Here is a 22959-nt window from a genome sequence, read left to right on the forward strand (position 1 = left end):
ATTTAAGGCAATCATAGAAAAGCTAAAAGATGAACAGGAAATAATGATTTTGAGTTGTTGGAAGGGTGATTTTAAGACAGGGTCTTGTCAAAATAGAGACATCAGAGCAGTGAGAGTCTTTCAAAATGAAGTAATGAAAAAGCAGGGCCAACATATTCCTGTAAAGTTGAAGACCAGAAATTCAGGAGAACATTGGGTATTAAACATGAACACCAACTAGCCACGAAACGACATGACCAGCTATCCTTAGTAGCCACACACGCAGATGACAAGCAACATGAGTTCGACTGGGACAATATTATTATAGGACAAGCCAAACAGAGAACAGCCAGGGAATTCCTAGAGGCATGGCACTCATCCACAGATTCAATCAATAAGCACATCGACCTGGACCCAATATACCGGCCACTGCAGCGGACAGCTGGAACTGACAACCGGAAGCGGCAGATTCAAACCACTACAAATGCCGGAGGAAAGATCACAGAAGCGCTTCACAGGAGGCTCCCAAGCACTGAGGATGTCACCTAGACAGGGGACGAAACATCTGCAACACAAATTCCCAGCTCGGCGAACAGAACCACAACAACAAGCACCTGAGCTACAAATCTTTTCAGAGACTTTGAGTAGAGTAAGAAGTTTGCAGTGTCACCAAGTGTGGCACTGATACTTAAGTATTTGGTGTAAAATAGACAAAATAATAAGTAAAAAGTCACGCATAAGAATGAAAGAAAATTTTAAAAAACTCAATTTACAGTCCTTCCACCCCAGCCCATAGCAGCAGCTTGCCTCCAGACTGCACTGGGCCCAATCTCTAGACCTCGCTGGGTTTCCAAAGCTCATGCTTTGCCTCCAGTCTGCAAAGGGCCTCTCCTCCCTGCGACATCTGAGTCAGTTTAAAATGTTAAGAAGTTAAAAGTTTTAAAAGAAACCCAAACAAAAAAAAATGGAGTGGATGAGCTCTGGCACAGGAGCCCATTCTGCCACATGTTGGCCCAGGAATGATATATTCCTGAAGAAGGGCTCATGCCCGAAACACCGATTCTCCTGCTCCTTGGATGCTGCCTGACCTGCTGCGCTTTTCCAGAAACACCTTTTCAGCTCCGGAATGATATATCCCAGGCTGCAGTGAGGGGCAATAGAGAAATTTGCAGGGACCATAACATTTAATTTTCAAATTTCTCTGAACACAGCAGAAGTAGCAAAGAACTGGAAGACAGCTAATGTGGTACCGTTTGCTCAAGAAGAGTATTAGGAAACACCAAGGCACTATGGTCAGTGTGTCAAATATCTGAGGCAGGGAAATTATTGGAAAAAATTCTCAGAATAACTCCACAAGCGATGACTAATCATGGGCAATCAGCATGGCTTTGTTGGGGGAATCATGTCTGACAGGTTTGTTTGAGGTTTATGTGAAGGCGACTAGATGTCTGGATGATGGTAACACACAGCGGTTGTCGTATACATGGACTTCAGTAAGGCATTTTATGACGCCTTGCATGGGAGACTGATCAGGAAGGCAAGAGTCAGAACAGTTTGGTAAATTGGATCTGAAATTGGTTTGCACCATATTGCTCGAAGGTTGTTTTTGTGCTTTCAATGCCTGTCAGCAGTGGTATAGTAAAAGGTTTAATGCTGTGTCTTTTGTTGTTCGCTGTGTCCATTAATGATTTACACTTGAATGTACGATGCTTGATCAGTAAGTTTGCAAACGATACACAAATTGGTGGTATGGTAAATAGCAAGGAGGAAAGCCTCTGAGTACCTGACAAGATAGGTGGGCTGATGAGATGGGCAGACCAATGGCAAATGGCATTTAATCCTGAAAAATATTGATACTGCAACCAGTTTATTACTCATAAAATGTATTTGTTCAGATGCTCCTACTATTTGAGACAAACAAAGAACTGTGGTTCAAATTTAGTTTTATTAAAACATTTGCAAGTTAAGCAAACTACTCTTATACAAGTTAAGTTAATTTTTCCCTACTAGACTGACTGCTGAAAAACACACGTACTACCTGCTCTGGTGAACTTCATTGAGCTGCTTCATCCAGTTCACTGAGCACGTCGAGAGGGCAGTCGAGTCATCTTCGAACAACAGTGGGTCACACGCGGCATGTTCGCTGGCCAGGTCGTTTGCCAGGTATCATTTCTTATCTCCCCTTTTCTCAGCCCTTCTAGAATGTACTCTGACTTTAGCTCGGGCAGGGTCACAGTGTCCAATGAAGTTAGGTCAGGTCATTGTTGGTTTACCCATCCCCTTTACAAGACATGATTACTCCATGATGCCAAGGGGTCTGGTCAGAACCAGGAAATGCAGAGGACCCTCGATTATCCGAACAAAATACTCCTCGCCTGTGCGATTCAGAAAATCGAAGTTCCTCTGTACACAAACACAATGTATCTCCCTTTTGTTCTGGCTGAGTACCTCTTCATGGGTTTCAGATCATCATGACTCTCCCATTGTTCAAACGCAATGTAGATCTGAGCTGATCATTGTTGGCTTTTGGCCTCTTTGCATTCGTTAGGCCATGCTTTCAATTTTATGTTGGGCCCAGTTGCTTACACTGTTGGCCACAAAAGTATGAGGTGATACGTTTTGGGAGGACTAACAAGAAAAGGAAGTACACCATGAATGGTAGGAACTTGGGGGATATTGAAGATCAAAGAGTCCTTGGAGCTTATTCTTACAGATTCTTGAAGACAACCGGAGAGATGTACAAGGTGGTTAAAGAAGACATTTGGGTTATTTGCCTAGTGAATACATGGCTAGTCAACACCAGTTCTCCTTGTATGGCAAATCTCTCTTCCCGGGATTTGGCAGACTGTACCTTCCTTGAAAAGCATTGTTGAACCTTGGGGAGCACTCGCTGTCTTTTCTGGGACATAGCAAGTAATGGTGAATAACCATTGTGAGGTTCACAGATCTTTTTGGGATCCAGGCAGTGACAGATGCAAAGGTGAGCAGGGAGGGCAACAGCACTCTTGAGGATTACACACAACTGACAAGTAACAATTGCTATAGGATGATAGGAAGGGGATACCTGAAGAAGGGCTTATGCCCGAAACGTCAATTCTCCTGTTCCCTGGATGCTGCCTGACCTGCGCTTTTCCAGCAACACATTTTCAGCTCTGATCTCCAGCATCTGCAGACCCCACTTTCTCCTCAAAGATACCTACCGAAATGCAGCCTGACCCCAGGAGATAATGTTAGGGTCAGCAAATTCCTGCACTTGCCCACCATGCCAATGCCCTTGTCTTTGCTAACTAATTGACTGGGCACCATGTGATTGTGCACAGTCAGCCACTTGCACAGATACATGTGTGGCCCATGTTCTTGCAGGAACCCTCAACACAAGAGTAAGATTTCATCCATTGAGAACGGTGCAACTAATTCAGTGAAATCAGACAAAACAGACCCTCACACTTCGAAGACTCGGAGTTCCATCATGTTAATTAGAACACTTCCATGCATAGGACTATAAAGGACAGCTCTACTATAAATGGCAACAAAAATCCAGTAGTATACTTGAACGGGGATACACACAGTTTTACTGAAGTTCTCTACAGTAACTAGCGTACATCACAGGGAGTTCCTCATGCTCTTAAGTTTATCAAAGAGTTGGAAGTACTCAGAAAGCAATATTTTGTGTGCAGGCTGTTGACAGTATCAATCCCAGATCTCCTGCCGTGCGTGTGCTTGAGGGAGCGTTCTGGTTGGCCCATTATTCCTCCGTTCCCAGCTCCTGTTGCTGCTTTTCACTGATGTTCCTTTCTCAAAGTTTAGGCCTCCTGAAGTCTCCTCAATGTACCTGTTAGTACCTATTACAGGGGAGGGGAACAACATAGGGAGGTGAGAATCCTAACTTCATAGAAATCTTTGGCTTTATAGCTCCTCATGAACACTTAAGAAAATAGAGTATGACAACCATAAATTGCAACACTCTCATTGTAACAAGTTTGGCTTAATAATATGTAATACATATGCTGTAATGATTAGATCCCTTACAGTGTGGAAACAGGCCCTTCAGCCCAACCAGTCCACACCAACCCTCGAAAGAGTAACCCATCCAGACCCATTTCCCTCTGACTAATGCACCTAACACTTTGGGCAATTTAACATGGTCAATTCACCTAACCTGCACATCTTTGGACTGTGGGAGGAAAGAGCTGAAAATGTGTTGCTGGAAAAGCGCAGCAGGTCAGGCAGCATCATCGAGTAGGAGAATCGACGTTTCGGGCATGAGCCTTTCTTCAGGAATGAGGAAGGTGTGCTAAGCAGGCTAAGATAAAAGGTAGGGAGGAGGGACTTGGAGGAGGGGGCGTTGGAAATGCGATAGGTGGAAGGAGGTTAAGGTGAGGGTGTTAGGCCAGAGTGGGGGTGGGGGCGGAGAGGTCAGGAAGAAGACTGCAGGTTAGGAAGGTGGTGCTGAGTTCGAGGGTTGGGACTGAGACAAGGTGGGGGGAGGGGAAATGAGGAAACTGGAGAAATCTGAGTTCATCCCTTGTGATTGGAGGGTTCCTAGCCAGAAGATGAAGCGCTCTTCCTCCAGCCGTCGTGTTGCCATGGTCTGGCGATGGAGGAGTCCAAGGACCTGCATGTCCTTGGTGGAGTGGGAGGGGGAGTTGAAGTGTTGAGCCATGGGGTGGTTGGGTTGGTTGGTCCGGGTGTCTCAGAGGTGTTCTCTGAAACATTCCGCAAGTAGGCGGAAACTGTGGGAGGAAACCGGAGCATCCGGAGGAAACCCACACAGACACGGAGAATGTGCAAATTCCACACAGTCAGTCGCCTGAGGCTGGAACTGAACCTGGGACCCTGGTGCTGTGAGGTAGCAGTGCTAACCACTGTGCCGCCCCTTGTTCTTAACATTTTTCCATCTTCAGCTAACTGGCTTTATTTTTGGTCATGTTTCTTTGTTGAGTTAAGTGTTACACTGGACATTTCTAGAACCCAAGAGTTCTTGGTAGATTATTAGCATTGCATCCGCTATCTCAGCAGCTATTTCCTTTAATATCCTAGGATGCGTCCAATCAGGCCCAGGAAACTTATTGGTCTTTAGCCCCATTAGCTCCTGAGTAATTTTTTTTTCACTAGTGATAGCTATTATATTTATTTCCTATTTTTCCACATGCCCACCCCCCTCACCCCACCCCAAATGCCAAACATGTGGCCTGTAAGCTTCTACTGCCCTTGTCCCTTAGGAACAGCACAACCTTTAAGATCCTCCCCACGACATTCACAATCCTGACCTGAGATCTTATTGCCTTCCTTCTAAGATGTTGGAAGTTGCTACACCATAACGACTGCAGAGTTCAATAAGGCAGTTCACTAACAACTTCTCACGAGCCATTAGGGATGGGCAGTAAATGCTGACCTAGTGAAACCTGCACACGGTGAATGAATATTTAATAACCTGCTTCACAGTGGAGCAGATCTGCACCTCGGACCTTCAGTTAATGGGACATAAGCTCTGAAACTGGAGCTCTTGGGTGATGAAAGTGGGGGTCCTGATGTGGAAGCATTGGTGCAACTGTCAAGACCATTGTCTTTACTCCTGTCGCATCCACAGCGTCCTGGCTTGACTGTTGTCATTTCCTCGCCTCACAGGGAGCGTGCATGTGGTGGATGTTTTTGCATGGACAAGGATTGGCAAGGGGTGAGTCTGGGAGCAGCAGAACTGTCAGCAGGAGGGTCAGCAGCAAGAGGGTTGGTTAGGAACTGCTTAGGCTGCTCTAATATGGCACAAATCAGTCATGTAGCCTGATGACATACCTGTGCAAAACAACTTCAAACTGAATCTTGGAATTGTAAACAAGATTGCAGGTTGCAATTGAATGACATTGAAGTAAAGCAAATTAGAGCACAGCAATGTTAAACAAGAATTTGCTGTATTACCTATAGGCTCAGATAAGCGCTGCATTTACCACTTCACAGCTGCTACCCCAGGGACCCAATACATAACTGTGTACAATTTTACATTCTTACCTATTTCTCTAATTGCCACTATCTGCTCATCTCCTCGTAGTATTCCAGTCCTATCATTGAAGGGAATTGGTTTCACGCTTCATGATTAAGGCTACTGCTCCCCTGTATCATTTTCATTACCTTTCATGTACATGTTATAAATTGACAAATTTAGTTCCCAATTTTGACTATCTTTTGCCATGTCTCTCTAATATCTACTATGTCAGATTCTTCATATTGAATTTGTGTCTGCAATTCCTTTAATTTATTCCATATCTTTTGTGTTTGTATGAAAACACTCTGACCTGAGATAAAAACACACTCTGACTTGTCTTTCAGCTGTCACATGACAGTCCCTTCATTCTTGGAAATCTGTTGCATACGCTTAGGTTGCATTTTCCCTTAGTCATGGAAAGATATATTTATCTAAGACCAGAACAGTACTCAATGTTCCTAAGTGTAACTTCACCATGGCTGTGTATAATTGCAGTAAGACTTCTTTGCTATTAGCCTTTATTTTGACAGATTAGAGTATAATGTATCGTTTGTTTTCCTAACTGAGTGCTAAACCTCTGATTTCTGTATAAGGAAATCTAGGCCCTCTGACAGCCAGCATTGCTTTGTGTTCACTGTTTAAATAATTTTATTTCTGTTTTTCCTACTAAGTGGAAAACTTGATTCTTCTGCACATTACATTCCAAATTCCAACTTCTTGCTCAATCTCTGCCTGTATCCTTTCATAGGTTTTGTGTTTTCCTTATTGCTTCCTTTCCAACCTGATTTTGTCAACTGTACTCAGTTCCTTCATCTAACCCATTGAAGTTTGTTAGTCTTATTAATTTCTTAACTGTATGTAAATAATAGCCATTAACTATGGGATTCACTTCTTGTTCCGATGAGAAGAATCAGACTGGAATTGAGGCAGTTGGGTTTGGAGGTGGAGGTAATATAAGTAAACATTGTGTAAGATTGGCTTTATGTCTAACCTCCACCCACAGACTTTGGGAAACTAAACATCATAGCAGATGATGGTAGTGTTAAAAATAAAAGTAAAGGGTGGAAACTAAGAATTAGCATTTTTACCTTAAATCTAAAACAGTAGTGGTTATTGAGGAAACTGTTAGCAAATTTTCAGTGTGAATTGAGTTGTGATTACCCTGCAGTATTTTCAGGCGGTGAACCATGTATCCATTTTAGTTGTAGTGTGTTTTGACTCTACAAAAAGAGAAACCAGGGAGGACCTTCATGTTTACTGCTTTTACATCTTCTGTGAAGCGACAGTGATGGTTTGTATCATCTTAGAGTTTCTGGGTGATGTCTACAAGAAAGATGATTTTTTAAATGCTTGCATGATACTATCAGAATTTGACAGATTTCAGGTCACAGATGGACATTCCAGGTGCGATTGATCATGGATTCAATAGATTTTCAACCACTTATACATAGTTCAGTTTTGTGATCCCTAGTTTGGTACTTGTGTGACAAGGTGTCTCAAATGCAGAGTACTGATTCTAATTGGTGTATGGTACTCAAGAGTGGGAGACACAGTTGGGTCAGGTGTCTCTGTATTTAAAAATAATAATATCCCTCAGCCTTCATTGCTCGGGTAAGACTTTTCATGGCAATACAAACAATAGAGGACTCAATCACAAGTTTGAATTAATTCACATTCTCAATGCAAGTTGTAAATGAGAAGTCTATTTTTCATTTAATTAACTTGTTAATTGTTTTTTGGTAGACAAATTGTTGGGATTGTACTTTGGATTCTCTTGCCTTCCAGTAAATGAGAACGGGTTGAAAGTCTGATTTGTGGGGTTAGGTGATACATGTTTGTGAATAAAACTGTATTCAAGTACTCCAATCGTCACTGCACTTCTTGGTCTAGAGAAAGGACCCAGTACTTAGCCTCATGGTGTCATCCTGTCCACCTCTTTCCCCCCCCCCCCCCCCCCAACCTCAGTCAAAGCAAAACACTCAGACACAGGTATGGTTTTATCTCCTTCATCTGTATTCCGGGCTCTGGAGGGAGAGAGCCTGTTTACCCATGTGCACAGAACATGAGTTCTCTGGAAGACCAGTTTCTCAATGAATTATATAGTCATGTTACAGAGAGGAGCATCCAGATAAGGCCACCTACATATTGATTGGGTGACCGTTACAATCAGAGAATGTCAGTAGTAAAGATCAAGCCATCTGCTGGCTTAATCTATAACTGGTTCACATAATGAATACTTTTCACCTTGTTAACTGAGGTTACATACTGACTGCTGTCTCATCTTGTTAAATGGCTCTACATAATGACTACTTTTCCACCTTGTTAACCCATTACCCTTGCCTCCAGCACCCCATTGTTAACTGTAAGTTCTTATCTGATCTCAGTCTTGCTCAGCTGAACCTCTTGTTTCACAAAACTCAGCTGTTTCCTTGCCTGCTTTATACCCTGTACACAATCTCAATGGTATCCCACTCATTATAATGTGAAATTATTTTTACATTCTTACTCCTGGTTTTATATACATTAACCAGTCTTCAGCTGAGCCCTGATTTTGTCTAAGAAACTGTAGTGTGGATATATATTGTGCTTTTAGAAAGTCTACACACTTTGTCCACTGGTTCCCCCTTAACCACCCCACTAGCTACAACTGTTAACAAACTGAACAATTTAGTTAAAGCATGATATTTCTTCCATAAATTTGTGCTCACTCTGTCCAGTCATATCACGAGCACATAATAGACCATGCCATGATTCTAACATTTTTCCCTATGGCTATTATCAGGATCATTTTCCTGCATTCCCTGTTTTGTGTCTCCCTCTTTTTTTTTTTGAATACTGGCATTGCATTTGCTGCCGACAGATCACAGGAACCATTCTGGAGTTGTTAGGTTCTTTTCCTGAGGTTTCTCACACGTGATGCAATTAGCACACACCAACTTCTGCAAACAGTGAAAGTTTATTAAAGCTTGCACAAGCTAGGTGACCCCCTTTGACCCCCATCGCAGACATGCGAGGTTGAGTCAAAGTGAGACCCTGAACAAAGGAAACACCTCTCCTTTATACAGGTCTGTTGCAATGCTTATAGATGCTCTGGCCACTCTCCCAAGTCCCTCCTCCCTACCTTTTATCTTAGCCTGCTGGACAAACTTTCCCCATTCCTGAAGAAGGGCTTATGCCCGAAACGTCGATTCTTCTGTTCCCTGGATGCTGCCTGACCTGCTGCGCTTTTCCAGCAACACATTTCCAGCTCTGATCTCCAGCATCTGCAGACCTCACTTTCTCCCCCACAGTCACATGCCACTCAAGACAACCCCCTGTCACTCAGTCACATGTTACTCCAGGTACAATGGCAGGATGAGATCACCGGAGATAATGCAAATATTAATGCCCTAATCCTGGGGAGTCATTATGTACATGATTTCTGGACTGAGTGATTCCCCAAGACAATGCAGGTGTGAGATGTCCTAGCTTCAGGGGATGGCTCGAAAGCATTTCTGAAGAGATAGTTTAAGTTAATAATATTTGGGGACTAGTAGCAAATGACTGTCTAATTAGGGTGGGAGTGATTCACACTCTTGCCTGTCGACCCCACCCACTTCTAGAATGTTCACTTAGTGCAGTTTAACTCTTTAATATTACATCAATGTCCAGTGAGAGATTCCTATTTAATTTTAACATTACAGAGTCCAGGAAAATCTGAAGGTTCAAAATCAATGCATCCATTATCTCTGTAGTCACTTACTTTAAACAGAAATGGCAGTGGGAACACAGTGAGGGGAGCAGTGGGATAACATCAGCAGCAGAGTGGATAAAAGTAGCACAGAGACAGGAGAATGTGCATCCATTTGGACAGCCCCAGTGGTGACAGAGCTGAACGTCACAAAGCTATCGTAGTTTAGATCAGAGTGATGCTGGAAAAGTATTTAAAGCTATTTAATAATTAGCAGGTTTGGGTGAATTTTAGCTTGTGTTCAGTCTTAAATCAATGTACAATTAGTTTTGCTTCAATGAAAATATGGTATTGACCTGCAAAAAATCATAACCAAAGTGATTACCATTCAAAGAAATCCAACAGGCAATGGTCTAATCTAAGATAGAATTATTGTTAATAAGAGGTCAGAATATAAGTGAATGCAATTAAATTTGATAGCTTTGAGCTAAGAACATCATTAATCTTAATTGGCTGTATTGAAGTCCAAACTTGCTGTATATAATTTAGGAATTAGACTGAACAAATGTATGCTGACAGGTGTGAGAAATTCATGCTTTCCGTACCATGGTGATTGTTACTTTTGCTCTCTCTGATTGCTAAAATGGCAGCTATCCAAAACCTTCTATGTTTGGGTGACTATTGAAAGACTTTAGAAAGCCAAAAATGACATGCACGTTGCAGGCTTTCAGATGCATGCACTCGACATAAGACCACTAACTCTATCACAACTCCTGTACCACATTGTGATTTGATCATGGGAAGTTAAGCTAGAGTGCAGTGAACAATAAACTTGGTTTTTGTTACCTGAAAATTTAACTTTGAAGCCAAACATCTAGTTAATTAGGTGGTCTTTATACAAATTATCGTTGGATTTTACGCAAAGAAAAAGTGGTCAAATGGTTGAAGAATGATCAGGCTTGATTACAAAAAATTCTGAAATCCGCAGACATGATTTGTTATGCTGTGAGTTGTTGTGTATCAGTACTTGTGTTTTGGTCCTGTTGGCAGTATTTAGCAATAGATTAGGCTTTTTTATTGTTGGGGTCTATCTGTCCATACGTGTGTAGCAGTTTTAAAAGGGGGTTAGTGTTTGAGCCACATGTTGATTGTTCATAGTTTACTTGTGATTAAAATTTGTAATAATTAGTAATTAGGGGTTGCTTATAGTGCAATGGTAGTGTCCCCATATCTGGCCCAAGAGGCCTGGGTTCATGTCCTACCTGCTCCAGAGGTGTGAATTGTCAGGGTTGGAAGGTTTGAGCTATAGGGAGAGGCTGAATAGGCAAGGGCTGTTTTCCCTGGAGAGTCAGAGGCTGAGGGGTGACCTCGTAGAGGTTTATAAAATCATGAGGGGCATTGATAGAGTAAATAGACAAAGTCTTTTCCCTGGGGTGGGGGTGTCCAGAACTAGAGGTCATAGGTTGAGGGTGTGAGGGGAAAGATATAAAAGAGACCTAAGGGGCAGCTTTTTCACGCAGAGGGTGGTATGTGTATGGAATGAGCTGCCAGGGGAAGTGGTGGAGGCTGGTACAATTGCAACATTTAAAAGACATCTTGATGGGTATATGAATAGGAAGGGTTAAGAGGGATCTCGATCAAGTGCTGGCAAATGGGACTAGGTTAGGTTAGGATATGTGGTCAGCATGAATGAGTTAGACCGGAGTGTCTGTTTCTGTGCTGTAAATTAGTATAACTCTATAGCATCTCTGAACAGGTTCATTAGATAAAAAAGTAGCGATTATTGTAGAGCTGTTGTGGTGCAGTGGTTGGGAGGCCTGGGTTTAAATACCACCTGTTTCGAGGGGTGTATAATAACGTTTCTGAACTGGTTGATTTAATAAGTATCTAAATAACTATTGTTAGGCCAGGTTTCTGTTCTTATGTTTTTGTTAGCTTGATTTCATCAGACATGTAAATCAGGAAATTTGCAAGCTTTGATTAAATTGTAAATTTTCTGGTGATCCCTGAGTAATGGAGTTTGAGAAGCAGTGCACCTTCCCAAGAGCTTTGTAACATTCCAGAAAGAAAGAAAATGCAAGCTTATTGAGATGCTTTGTGACAGTCTTTGTTTAGCACAGTGCAGTTTGAGCTGATTCTTTTGAAAGGCTGAATGTAGTGTGTAATGTACCTTGAAGAGATTTGCCAGATTTACCATCAGATTGGTATATCTAGTTTTGTGCATGTTTCTTCTTCATAGATCAATGTCACAATGATAAGTCTAAAATTTTTAGAAAATAATTTAGTGATATTTCTGCAAATTATGGCGGCAGTTTGATTTTTGTCACGTTTATCAAATTTTCTTGACTTGGTTTTTAGCAAGAGGCAATCCTCAAGTGTAAAACTTAACACATCTCTTTCAGTCTTCGTGCCAAAATGTTAGCGAGGGTTCCTAATGTGGTTACAGCACAGAAGACGATCCTAAGACTCATTCTGTCCATGCGAGCTCTCTACAAGAGCACATCAGCTGACCCCAATCCCCCACCCTTATGATCGTAGCCCTACCAATTCTTTCCGTTTAGGTGCTTTTGAAATTGTGACTGCATTTGTTTGCATTATCCCCTGTGGCAAAGCATTCCCGATCCTAGCCACCCACTACATAAAAAGGATTTTGACTAAAGAATCATCAAGGGCACGACCTTGAACCATTGTTCTCTCGTTTTGACTCTTGCATCAGTGGGGACAATTTATTTCTATTTACTCTGTAAAGATCCTTAATAATTTTGAATGGCTGTATCATATTTCCTCAAGAGTGTGGTGCTGGAAAAGCACAGCAGGTCAGGCAGCATCCGAAAAGCAGGAAAATCGATGTTTCAGGTAAAAACCCTTCATCCTGATGAAGGCCGTTTGCCCGAAGCGTTGATTTTCTTGCTCCTCGGATGCTGCCTGACCTGCTGTGCTTTTCCAGCATCACTCTGATCTAAATTCTGGTTTCCAGAATCTGCAGTCCTCCCTTTTGCCTACAATGCTATCGTAGCCTGTTTGCCAAAGGAACGCATTGACTTGGATCTCATTTACCGCCCTCTGAAAAAAAGAACAGGGAATGACATCACCAACCTGAGGAAACCTGAACACCCAAATAAAAAGCGGGCAATGCCACCAGTGCTTCACTGAAAGCTCACTGATGATGTTACCTAGGATGGTGACGAAACATCTGAAAATGAGCCTTCCAGCTCAGCGAGCAAGCTTACATCCAAAACCTCAACCTGAGCTACAAATCTTCTCAAAATCTGATTTTATTTCTGAATGCAATTCTGATGTTGGTTTTTGCCATGAAAAGTGAATTAGCTCACCAGCTCAGTGTTTTCCCCTAAGGGATAAGCAAACACCTTCTGACCCTTCAGTTCACCCAAGCCCAGAGGCAGTACCCCACCTGAGTTGGAATGCATCATCACGCCAAAGAATGTTGTTCTGATTCAGTAAGTTTCTGTTCACTTTTTATTTTCTGTTAACTGTTTATTTGTGTTTTTGCTATAGTGCCCCATCAGGGGCAGTCTAACCTGATTATAGTTTTATTCATAGAGCAGAAACAGTACATTACAGTCATCTATATGCATACCCTGCCCTGGAAGCAATGGATGAGCCCAAAGAGGCTCCAGCCTTGACCAAACTTTGTCCCACGTACTAATAAGAGATTAATTGACCCTGCTTGGTGATTTCATTGCAGTATTGTGAGGGATACAATCCTCTGGAATAGCTTGATTGGCAAAGAAGGAATTAGGAAGGCAAGCAGCAGTGTAGTCATCACTTTGATGAAATGCATAGACCATGGCTTCGTTATAACAAGCACTTTATTTCATTAGGCAGATTAATGCAAGACCATATACCAGCACCCTGCTCCTCATATTGGTACCTGCTTGACTGTTATCATCTGATAAAGGACAACAAGGATGTTTGCATTACTAACATCATAACAGGAGCTGACAACTGCTAGACCAACTATTGTCTTAGCTAGTCTACTATCACCATTCGCCTGGCCCAAAAATGACAGCAGCAGCAGAAATGCCATGTCACTGGAGACTTAAGGATTCTATGGTGAAAGGCCTTATACAGTCAATGTCTCACAGCTAACTTGGCAATGTTCAGCAAACAAGAACAATAGAATGTCCAAGGCACCTGGTTTGCCCCTGAATCCATCATAAACAACACATGCGGAGGATCTAGTTTTCTGTACCAGAAGATATTAGGACTGGAATCACGAGAGTGACCAGGCCATCTGGGAGCTCCGATTTCTCAAACACAAGGTGATTCATGAATGGAAGCAGCACCAAAATCTGTAGGAAAGAATGCAGATCTGAACACCAAGGAAGGCTAATGCCCAGCAAAAAAAAACCCTCTGTGATACAAAGAGCAGATGTCGGGTGAAAATAGCACAGGAAATTCATCAGCTTGCTGCCAGCCATGATGGATTGCTTGGGAAGCTCTTGTCCTTGACTGTTGAAACTAAAGAAAGGGCACCCTGCAAAAATATTAGTCAGTTCCGGCACTTCTGATAGGCCCAGATAGAGGCCAGTGCAGCAAACTCTGGAAGGAGCATGCAAACATCTGATCGTCTCACCCTCTGGCCTCATCTGTGGCAGGGTGTCAAGATTAGATTAGATTAGATTAGATTAGATTACTTAGTGTGGAAACAGGCCCTTTGGCCCAACAAGTCCACACCGACCCGCCGAAGCACAACCCACCCAGACCCATTCCCCTACATTTACCCCTTACCTAACACTATGGGCAATTTAGCATGGCCAATTCACCTGAACTGCACATTTTTGGACTGTGGGAGGAAACCGGAGCACCCGGAGGAAACCCACGCAGACACTGGGAGAACGTGCAAACTCCACACAGTCAGTCGCCCGAGGCAGGAATTGAACCCGGGTCTCTGGCGCTGTGAGGCAGCAGTGCTAACCACTGTGCCACCGTGCCGCCCCAAGATATAATAGAATATTGTACTTTTTGGTTACCTACACCTCCAGAGTGGAAGAAAGTCATCTCTGTCTTGAGGTATTGCTTAAGAAGAACAGTCATGTATTTTAAAGCATTTGAATGTACACCATTTGGTCCAGGAAATTTGTTGGCTTTCAGTCCCATTTTCTAAGTTTGTTTTGTTGCTAATTATTTATTCAAATCCCTCATTCTCTGTTTCCTGTCTTCCGATAATTTCTGTAATTTTCTTGTGTCATTTGTAAAAGATAACTACCTAGTATTTATTTAATACCTTTTATTTAAGAAAGGTACTGCAATATTTGTAGGAAATTCAGATTCTTGTTATAAATTAGACAAATTGGCAAAGGGAGTCTCGAGGACAAGTTCAAAGAATGTATTTGAGTCAGTTTCTTAGATAAGTATTTTCTAAAAAGAAGGAAGTAAAGGACTGTTTTGAATCTGATCATATTTTCATAGGACCCCTACAGTGTGGAAACAGGCCATTCAGCCCAACACGTCCAACTGGCCTTCTGAAGATTATCCCATCCAGATCCATCGCCTTACCCTTTTTTCCCCTGTAACCCTGCATTTCCCATGGCTAATGCACCTAACCTACACACCCCTGAACACTATCGGCAATTTAATATGGCCAATCCAACTAATGTGCAAATCTTTGGACTGAGAGGAAACTGGTGCACCCGCTGGAAACCCACACAAACGTGGGGAGAATCTCTGGCGTTTGCACAGCCACCCGAAGGTGGAATTTAACTTGTGTCTCTGGCGCTGTAAGGCAGCAGTGCTAACCATTGAGCAACCTGTCATCAGAAAAAAAGAGTTAATGGCATTCTAGGAGAGACTATTCTAGGTAAGAGTGATACCATCATGATAGAATTTTACATTCAGTTTGCAGGTGAAAAATTTGCACTTGTAATTCTGTAAATTTAAGACAGTAATTTCACGAGTATGAAGACAGAGTAAAGGGTAGATTGTAATGGAAACAAGGCTGAAGGACAATATGGTAGAGAAGCAGTTGCAGACATTTCAAGGAGATGTATCATAACTCTCAACAAAGATATATATTCTAGTGAGAAAGAGGGGCTGTTGGGCTGATATGGTGTGAAAAGGAAGCAAAAATATAGTGAGCTGGTGAGTGGATTAATAAAGATAACCTATAACACCATATGTCATAACAATATCTCTCACTCCACAACAATGATGCATCATTCTTGGCTAACTAAGAAGTTAAGGCTGGCATTAAATTGAAAGATAAGATGGGCAGGAGAGAGTGTGAACTCCTTTATTCTCCTCGCCTTCTGTCTGTAAAGAGATTTAGTTTATTTTTGAAAATGATTCTCTATTTTGGTGAAGTTGCATTAAAAGTAATATATAGCAAGCTCCTTTTGAGTTAAACCAGGTGTATTACATCTTCACATATTCAAACTGAGAATAGTGTTTGCGACTTCATGTGCATACACACGCACAAGGAAGAGAAGGGAAAGAAAATATAATAATGGTCAAGCCTATGATCCCAGTAATGGACCACTCCTATTCCAGCATGAAGCCTGGCTTGATCGATAAGTTTCATTTTTGTGATGTTGTTACTGTGATGGTCAGTCGTTGATCATATTCACACAAAGATGTCAATGCGTGCATTTAAAAATAATAACATTTATTATGCAAATGAAAAGAAAAAGCTGTATATTTATAAAGACAGTTTTTAAAGGTCTTAAGATAAATGGCAAAACTGAAGATTCAACCTTTTTTTTTCCTAACAATATCCTTTACAGGCATTCAGTCAAACTGAAGTATCACTCCATCTTCACTTCTTAATTTCTAATGCGAATGAATTGCATTAAAGGTAGTGTTAGGTTGCAAGTATACCACTTTTGTGACTATCTGCACAATCACTAGATATGAATCTGTGTGTTCCTGAGATACACTCCCTTTTCTCAGTGAATTCGAAAGACAACTTTAACCTTCCTTTCAGCTCAGGTGATTTGAAGTGCTAGAACAATTCAAGACATTTTTTTCCAGCCCTGTTAGCCTGAAGACTTGCACATAAGAAGACTGTGACAAACATAAGACTGTGGATGTAAATTCAGTAATGTCTAGCAAAATGTCATGAGAGTCCTGTGGAATATCCAGGAACCCTCAAACAGAGAGAAAGGTGTAATAGGAACAGATAATCGAACAGTGAACTATCTTACGTCAGCAGAATGCCACTTCTTCCAGACATTTTTTGTGTTTGCCCCATGGTGAATATATTTTTTAAAAAGGTTAAAATCGACTGCAAACTTGTTTTAAGTGTCATAGTGGAAGAAGGTGCACTGGCCTGGAGTTGAGCTAGTAGAATTACTCACTAGTCATCCCTGCTTTGAGCGTTATAATTTAACTAGCTAACAAGCCAGTCATTAGAAAGAGGACAACTGAAGGCTTCTCACGCTGAGTGATGCCAGCCAATCACCATCCAAAGGAAAGAGGTCAAATAAACATAACTAACCTGCAAAAGACAAAACAATTCGATGTTCACCTATCAACATTCTACTACCTATTCTTCATGATCACCCAGAAAGACTGGTCTGTGTAGATCTCCACTTTTTTTTTTCTTTTAGAACTCCCTTCTTATTTCTAATCTATGTATATGTGTGTTATGTTATTATTTTGATTTATGTTCAATAACTAATGAACACATGAAGGCCTGGTGAAACATAAATTCTTTTAAAATTAACCTTGTTGGAATATACTGAGTGGGCAGGTGGATGAAGAAGGGGAGTCAGTTCATCCTTCCTCATTTGGGAGTTTAATAATTTAGGGTAGCCCATCCAGAACTATAAAAACTTGCGGAAACTCAGTCTGGATTTGGTCATAACAATGGACAGCTCCAGTTTCTTGCTGAATGGATGCTTTTTTTGTTGACATGAGGGATTAAAAACATGAGGGTCAAGGAAATCTTTTCCTTTGTACAAGTCATTGAGCGTGTCGGTGACATGTTTGGCAGTTGGATGCCTCCCAAGCTGCACATCCATCAACAATTAGAAATGGGGGTGGCCATTTAATATGTTGGGTTCACAGAGGCAAGCTTTTCCTCAACTGTGCACCCAACCTGGGTACAAATATTGTGTGCAAGTTATTTCCTAATCCAAGAGGAAAATTTGAATAAGAAGCTGAGACATGAAAGCAAGGGAAAGTAAAATTGAGCTGATTTTCTGAGAAACTTTTGACGGTTAATGGACATGAGAAGATAACGTCATGTGAATGAGTGTGACCTTGCAAAAGTCTGGCATGGATTTAACCATTCTTTTGTTTCTCTTCAACTGTATCAGTTTAAGTCTTGTAGTAAACACGAATATAAAAACAGAATTAGTTTCTAATAAAAACAAATAAACACCCAGAATTAGTTGTGCAAAACCAAATATTGCGATTTTTATATTGAAGATTTAAAGTATATTAATTTCCTGCCTTGCTATCCATGATGTTCTGTTTATCATCTCAGCTCAGAATTGTTGCTTCAAGATGTCTTTTGAAAGTTTCACTGAGGCTAACGGTTATATTTAGAGGTCGCAAATTTTAAATGAAACATTAAACCAAGGGCCATAACCTTTTCAAATGAATGTTTAATATCCTTTGGGCCTGTCTGAAAAAGATAGCAATTGTCCCAATGTTCTGACTAACGTTTACACTCACCAGCATCAAAAGCAGATAAAAATGTCACTCATTCTGCACATGTTTGTGGAAGCTAATGTATAAATAGCTGTGACATTCACCCTACAAAATAATAGTTCTTTATATGTGAAATATTTGGGGTGTGCTATTTAAAATGAGTTAACTGTTAATGCAAAAGCCATGCTTCCAAAGGTGTAATGAGGGTCTTTGACAATTTGATAAGGGAGATAAAATCTGGATTAATTTTTAAAGGATACAAAGAGATATTCAATTGTAGTTATCATGTCATTAAAACCTATTCAGGCACAATCTTACATTTCTTCCAGCCTGCTGGAGAAACTGTTTAATAACCTTACTATGATCTTTAACTGAGGTAACCATGAAAATTAAAATTACGTCAATTTATTTAATAAGTAGCAGGTTCTGGAATTTCTGCTTGCGTTCAGTCTTAAATCAAGGTATGATTAGTGTTGCTTCAATGAAAATATGGTTATTGATCTGAAAAAAATCATAACCAAAGTGACAGCCCTTCAAAGAAATCCAACAGGCAATGGTCTAATCTAAGATAGAATTATTGTTAATAAGAGGTCAGAATATAAGTGAATGCAATTAAATTTGATAGCTTTGAGCTAAGAACATCATTAATCTTAATTGGCTGTATTGAAGTCCAAACTTGCTGTATATAATTTAGGAATTAGACTGAACAAATGTATGCTGACAGGTGTGAGAAATTCATGCTTTCCGTACCATGGTGATTGTTACTTTTGCTCTCTCTGATTGCTAAAATGGCAGCTATCCAAAACCTTCTATGTTTGGGTGACTATTGAAAGATTTTAGAAAGCCAAAAATGACATGCACGTTGCAGGCTTTCAGATGCATGCACTCGACATAAGACCACTAACTCTATCACAGAAACTCTTGTGCCACATTGTGATTTGATCATGGGAAGTTAAGCTAGAGTGCAGTGTACAATAAACTTGGTTTTTGTTACCTGAAAATTTAACTTTGAAGCCAAACATCTAGTTAATTAGGTGGTCTTTATACAAATTATCGTTGGATTTTACGCAAAGAAAAAGTGGTCAAATGGTTGAAGAATGATCAGGCTTGATTACAAAAAATTCTGAAATCCGCAGACATGACTCGTTATGCTGTGAGTTGTTGTGTATCAGTACTTGTGTTTTGGTCCTGTTGGCAGTATTTAGCACTAGATTGGGCTTTTTTATTGTTGGGGTCTATCTGTCCATACGTGTGTAGCAGTTTTAAAAGGGGGTTAGTGTTTGAGCCACATGTTGATTGTTCATAGTTGTTTACTTGTGATTAAAATTTGTAATAATTAGTAATTAGGGGTTGCTTATGGTGCAATGGTAGTGTCCCCATATCTGGCCCAAGAGGCCTGGGTTCATGTCCTACCTGCTCCAGAGGTGTGAATTGTCAGGGTTGGAAGGTTTGAGCTATAGGGAGAGGCTGAATAGGCAAGGGCTGTTTTCCCTGGAGAGTCAGAGGCTGAGGGGTGACCTCGTAGAGGTATATAAAATCATGAGGGACATTGATAGAGTAAATAGACAAATTCTTTTCCCCTGGGGTGGGGTTGTCCAGAACAAGAGGTCATGGGTTGAGGGTGTGAGGGGAGAGATATAAAAGAGACCTAAGGGGCAGCTTTTTCACGCAGAGGGTGGTACGTGTATGGAATGAGCTGCCAGGGGAAGTGGTGGAGGCTGGTACACTTGCAACATTTAAAAGACATCTTGATGGGTATATGAATAGGAAGAGTTAAGAGGGATATCGATCAAGTGCTGACAAATGGGACTAGGTTAGGTTAAATTTCCCCCCCGACGTGGTCGATGATGCCCTCCACCGCATCTCTTCCACTTCCCGCTCCTCCGCCCTTGAGCCCCGCCCCTCCAACCGCCACCAGGACAGAACCCCACTGGTCCTCACCTACCACCCCACCAATCTCCCATGTACAGCGCATCATCCGCCGTCATTTCCGCCACCTCCAAACGGACCCCACCACCAAGGATATATTTCCCTCCCCTCCCCTATCAGCATTCCGTAAAGACCACTCCCTCCATGACTCCCTCGTCAGATCCACACCCCCCACCAACCCAACCTCCACTCCCGGCACCTTCCCCTGCAACCGCAGGAGGTGCAAGACTTGTGCCCACACCTCCCCCCCTCACCTCCCTCCAAGGCCCCAAAGGAAACTTCCATATCCGCCACAGATTCACCTGCACCTCCACACACATCATCTATTGCATCCTCTGCACCCGATGTGGCCTCTATATAGGGGAGTCAGGCCGGCTACTTGCGGAGCGTTTCAGAGAACACCTCTGGGACACCCGTACCAACCAACCCAACCACCCTGTGGCTCAACATTTTAACACCCCCTCCCACTCCACCAAGGATATGCAGGCCTTTGGACTCCTCCATCGCCAGACCACAACAAAACGACGGCTGGAGGAAGAGCGCCTCATCTTCCGCCTAGGAACCCTCCAACCACAAGGGATGAACTCGGATTTCACCAGTTTCCTCATTCCCCCTCCCCCCACCTTGTTTCAGTCAAATCCATCAAATTCAGCACTGTCTTCCTAACCTGCAATCTTCTTCCTGACCTCTCTGCCCCCACCCCAGTCTGACCTATCACCCTCACCTTGACCTCTTTCCACCTATCGCATTTCCGACGCTCCTCCCCCAAGTCCCTCCTCCTTACCTTTTATCGTAGCCTGCTGGACAAACTTTCCTCATTCCTGAAGAAGGGCTTATGCCCAAAACGTCGATTCTCCTGTTCCCTGGATGCTGCCTGACCTGCTGTGCTTTTCCAGCAACACATTTTCAGCTCTGATCTCCAGCATCTGCAGACCTCACTTTCTCCTCTAGGATATGTGGTCAGCATGAATGAGTTAGACCGAAGTGTCTGTTTCTGTGCTGTAAATTAGTATAACTCTATAGCATCTCTGAACAGGTTCATTAGATAAAAAAGTAGCGATTATTGTAGAGCTGTTGTGATGCAGTGGTCGGGTGGCCTGGGTTTAAAAACCACCTGTTCCGAGGGGTGTATAATAACGTTTCTGAACTGGTTGATTTAATAAGTATCGAAATAACTATTGTTAGGCCAGGTTTCTGTTCTTATGTTTTTGTTAGCTTGATTTCATCAGACATGTAAATCAGGAAATTTGCAAGCTTTGATTAAATTGTAAATTTTCTGGTGATCCCTGAGTAATGGAGTTTGAGAAGCAGTGCACCTTCCCAAGAGCTTTGTAACATTCCAGAAAGAAGGAAAATGCAAGCTTATTGAGATGCTTTGTGACAGTCTTTGTTTAGCGCAGTGCAGTTTGAGCTGATTTTTTTGAAAGGCTGAAACTAGTGTGTAATGTACCTTGAGATTTGCCAGATTTACCATCAGATTGGTATATCTAGTTTTGTGCATGTTTCTTCTTCATAGATCAATGTCACAATGATAAGTCTAAAATTTTTAGAAAATAATTTAGTGATATTTCTGCAAGTTATGGCACCAGTTTGACTTTGTCACATTTATCAAATTTTCTTGACTTGGTTTTTAGCAAGAGGCAATCCTCAAGTGTAAAACTTAACACACCTCTTTTCAGTCTTCGTGCCAAAATGTTAGCGAGGGTTCCTAATGTGGTTACAGCACAGAAGACGATCATTAGGCTCATTCTGTCCATGCGAGCTCTCTACAAGAGCACATCAGCTGACCTTAATCCCCCCACCCTTATGATCGTAGCCCTGCCAATTCTTTCCATTTAGGTGCTTTTGAAATTGTGACTGCATTTGTTTGCATTATCCCCTGTGGCAAAGCATTCCCGATCCTAGCCACCCACTACATAAAAAGGATTTTGCTTGTGCCCTTGATGCTTCTTTAGTCAATCACCTTGAACCATTGTTCTCTCGTTTTGACTCTTGCAGCAGTGGGAACAACTGCTTTCTATTTACTCTGTAAAGATCTTTAATAATTTTGAATGGCTGTATCATATTTCCTCAAGAGTGTGGTGCTGGAAAAGCACAGCAGATCAGGCAGCATCTGAGGAGCAGGAAAATCGACGTTTCAGGCAAAAGCCCTTTACTCCTGATGAAGGGCTTATGCCTAAACACCGATTCTCCTGCTCCTCGGATGCTGCTTGACCTGCTGTGCTTTTCCAGCACCACTCTCATGACTGTAATCTCCAGCAGCTGCAGTCCTCACTTTCGGCTGTATCATATTTCCTCACAACCTAAAACGGGGTTCAATATCTGCTTCCCCAATCAATCTATATTTCTTAAGTCCATTGGCCCTGACTCCTCTTGTTTTTCCTAAATTGCTGAACCCAGAAATTAGCATTATACTTTATTAGAGGCTGAATCATGAAGATTCATCGTAATATATTTGTTTTTGCACTGTGTGTCTCTATTTACAAAACTTAGCATCCTGTGAACCTTTTCTACCTACCCTGCCACCTTCAGCAATTTGTGCGCATGTTCACCTCAGTTTTGCAGTTCATACCCTCTCGTTGGAATTTTGCCTTTTACTTTATATTGTCTCTCCTACTTCTTCCTACCAAAATTGTACCAATTTACAACTCTCTCTGTTTAAATTTTATCCAATGTGTTACTGGCCAACTTACCACCCCATCTACGCTCTTCGAACCTCACTCCTTACAATATCTCTCCATTTCCTGTCACTCGCAGAACTGGAAGTAGTGCCTGGTGCACACGT

At 41.8% G+C, this 22959-nt stretch overlaps 1 protein-coding gene and 1 long non-coding RNA gene across 2 annotated transcripts in view; one reads left to right on the forward strand and one right to left on the reverse strand.

Annotated features, from left to right (window-relative positions):
* The window catches only part of LOC122564346 (Y+L amino acid transporter 2), a 144433-nt gene that overhangs the window by 11979 nt on the left and 109495 nt on the right, over nucleotides 1–22959 (forward strand).
* LOC122564348 (uncharacterized) overlaps nucleotides 2373–22959 on the reverse strand; it is a 45392-nt gene continuing 24805 nt past the window's right edge. Inside the window, exon 3 of the long non-coding RNA XR_015752901.1 lies at nucleotides 2373–3821. This is a non-coding gene — a long non-coding RNA (uncharacterized LOC122564348). The remainder of the gene's footprint in view (nucleotides 3822–22959) is intronic.

This window comes from Chiloscyllium plagiosum, unplaced genomic scaffold (assembly GCF_037043375.1).
Source record: "Chiloscyllium plagiosum isolate Xiang-an unplaced genomic scaffold, Cpla_swu_hap1 HiC_scaffold_34, whole genome shotgun sequence".
Taxonomy (NCBI): Eukaryota; Metazoa; Chordata; class Chondrichthyes; order Orectolobiformes; family Hemiscylliidae; genus Chiloscyllium; species Chiloscyllium plagiosum.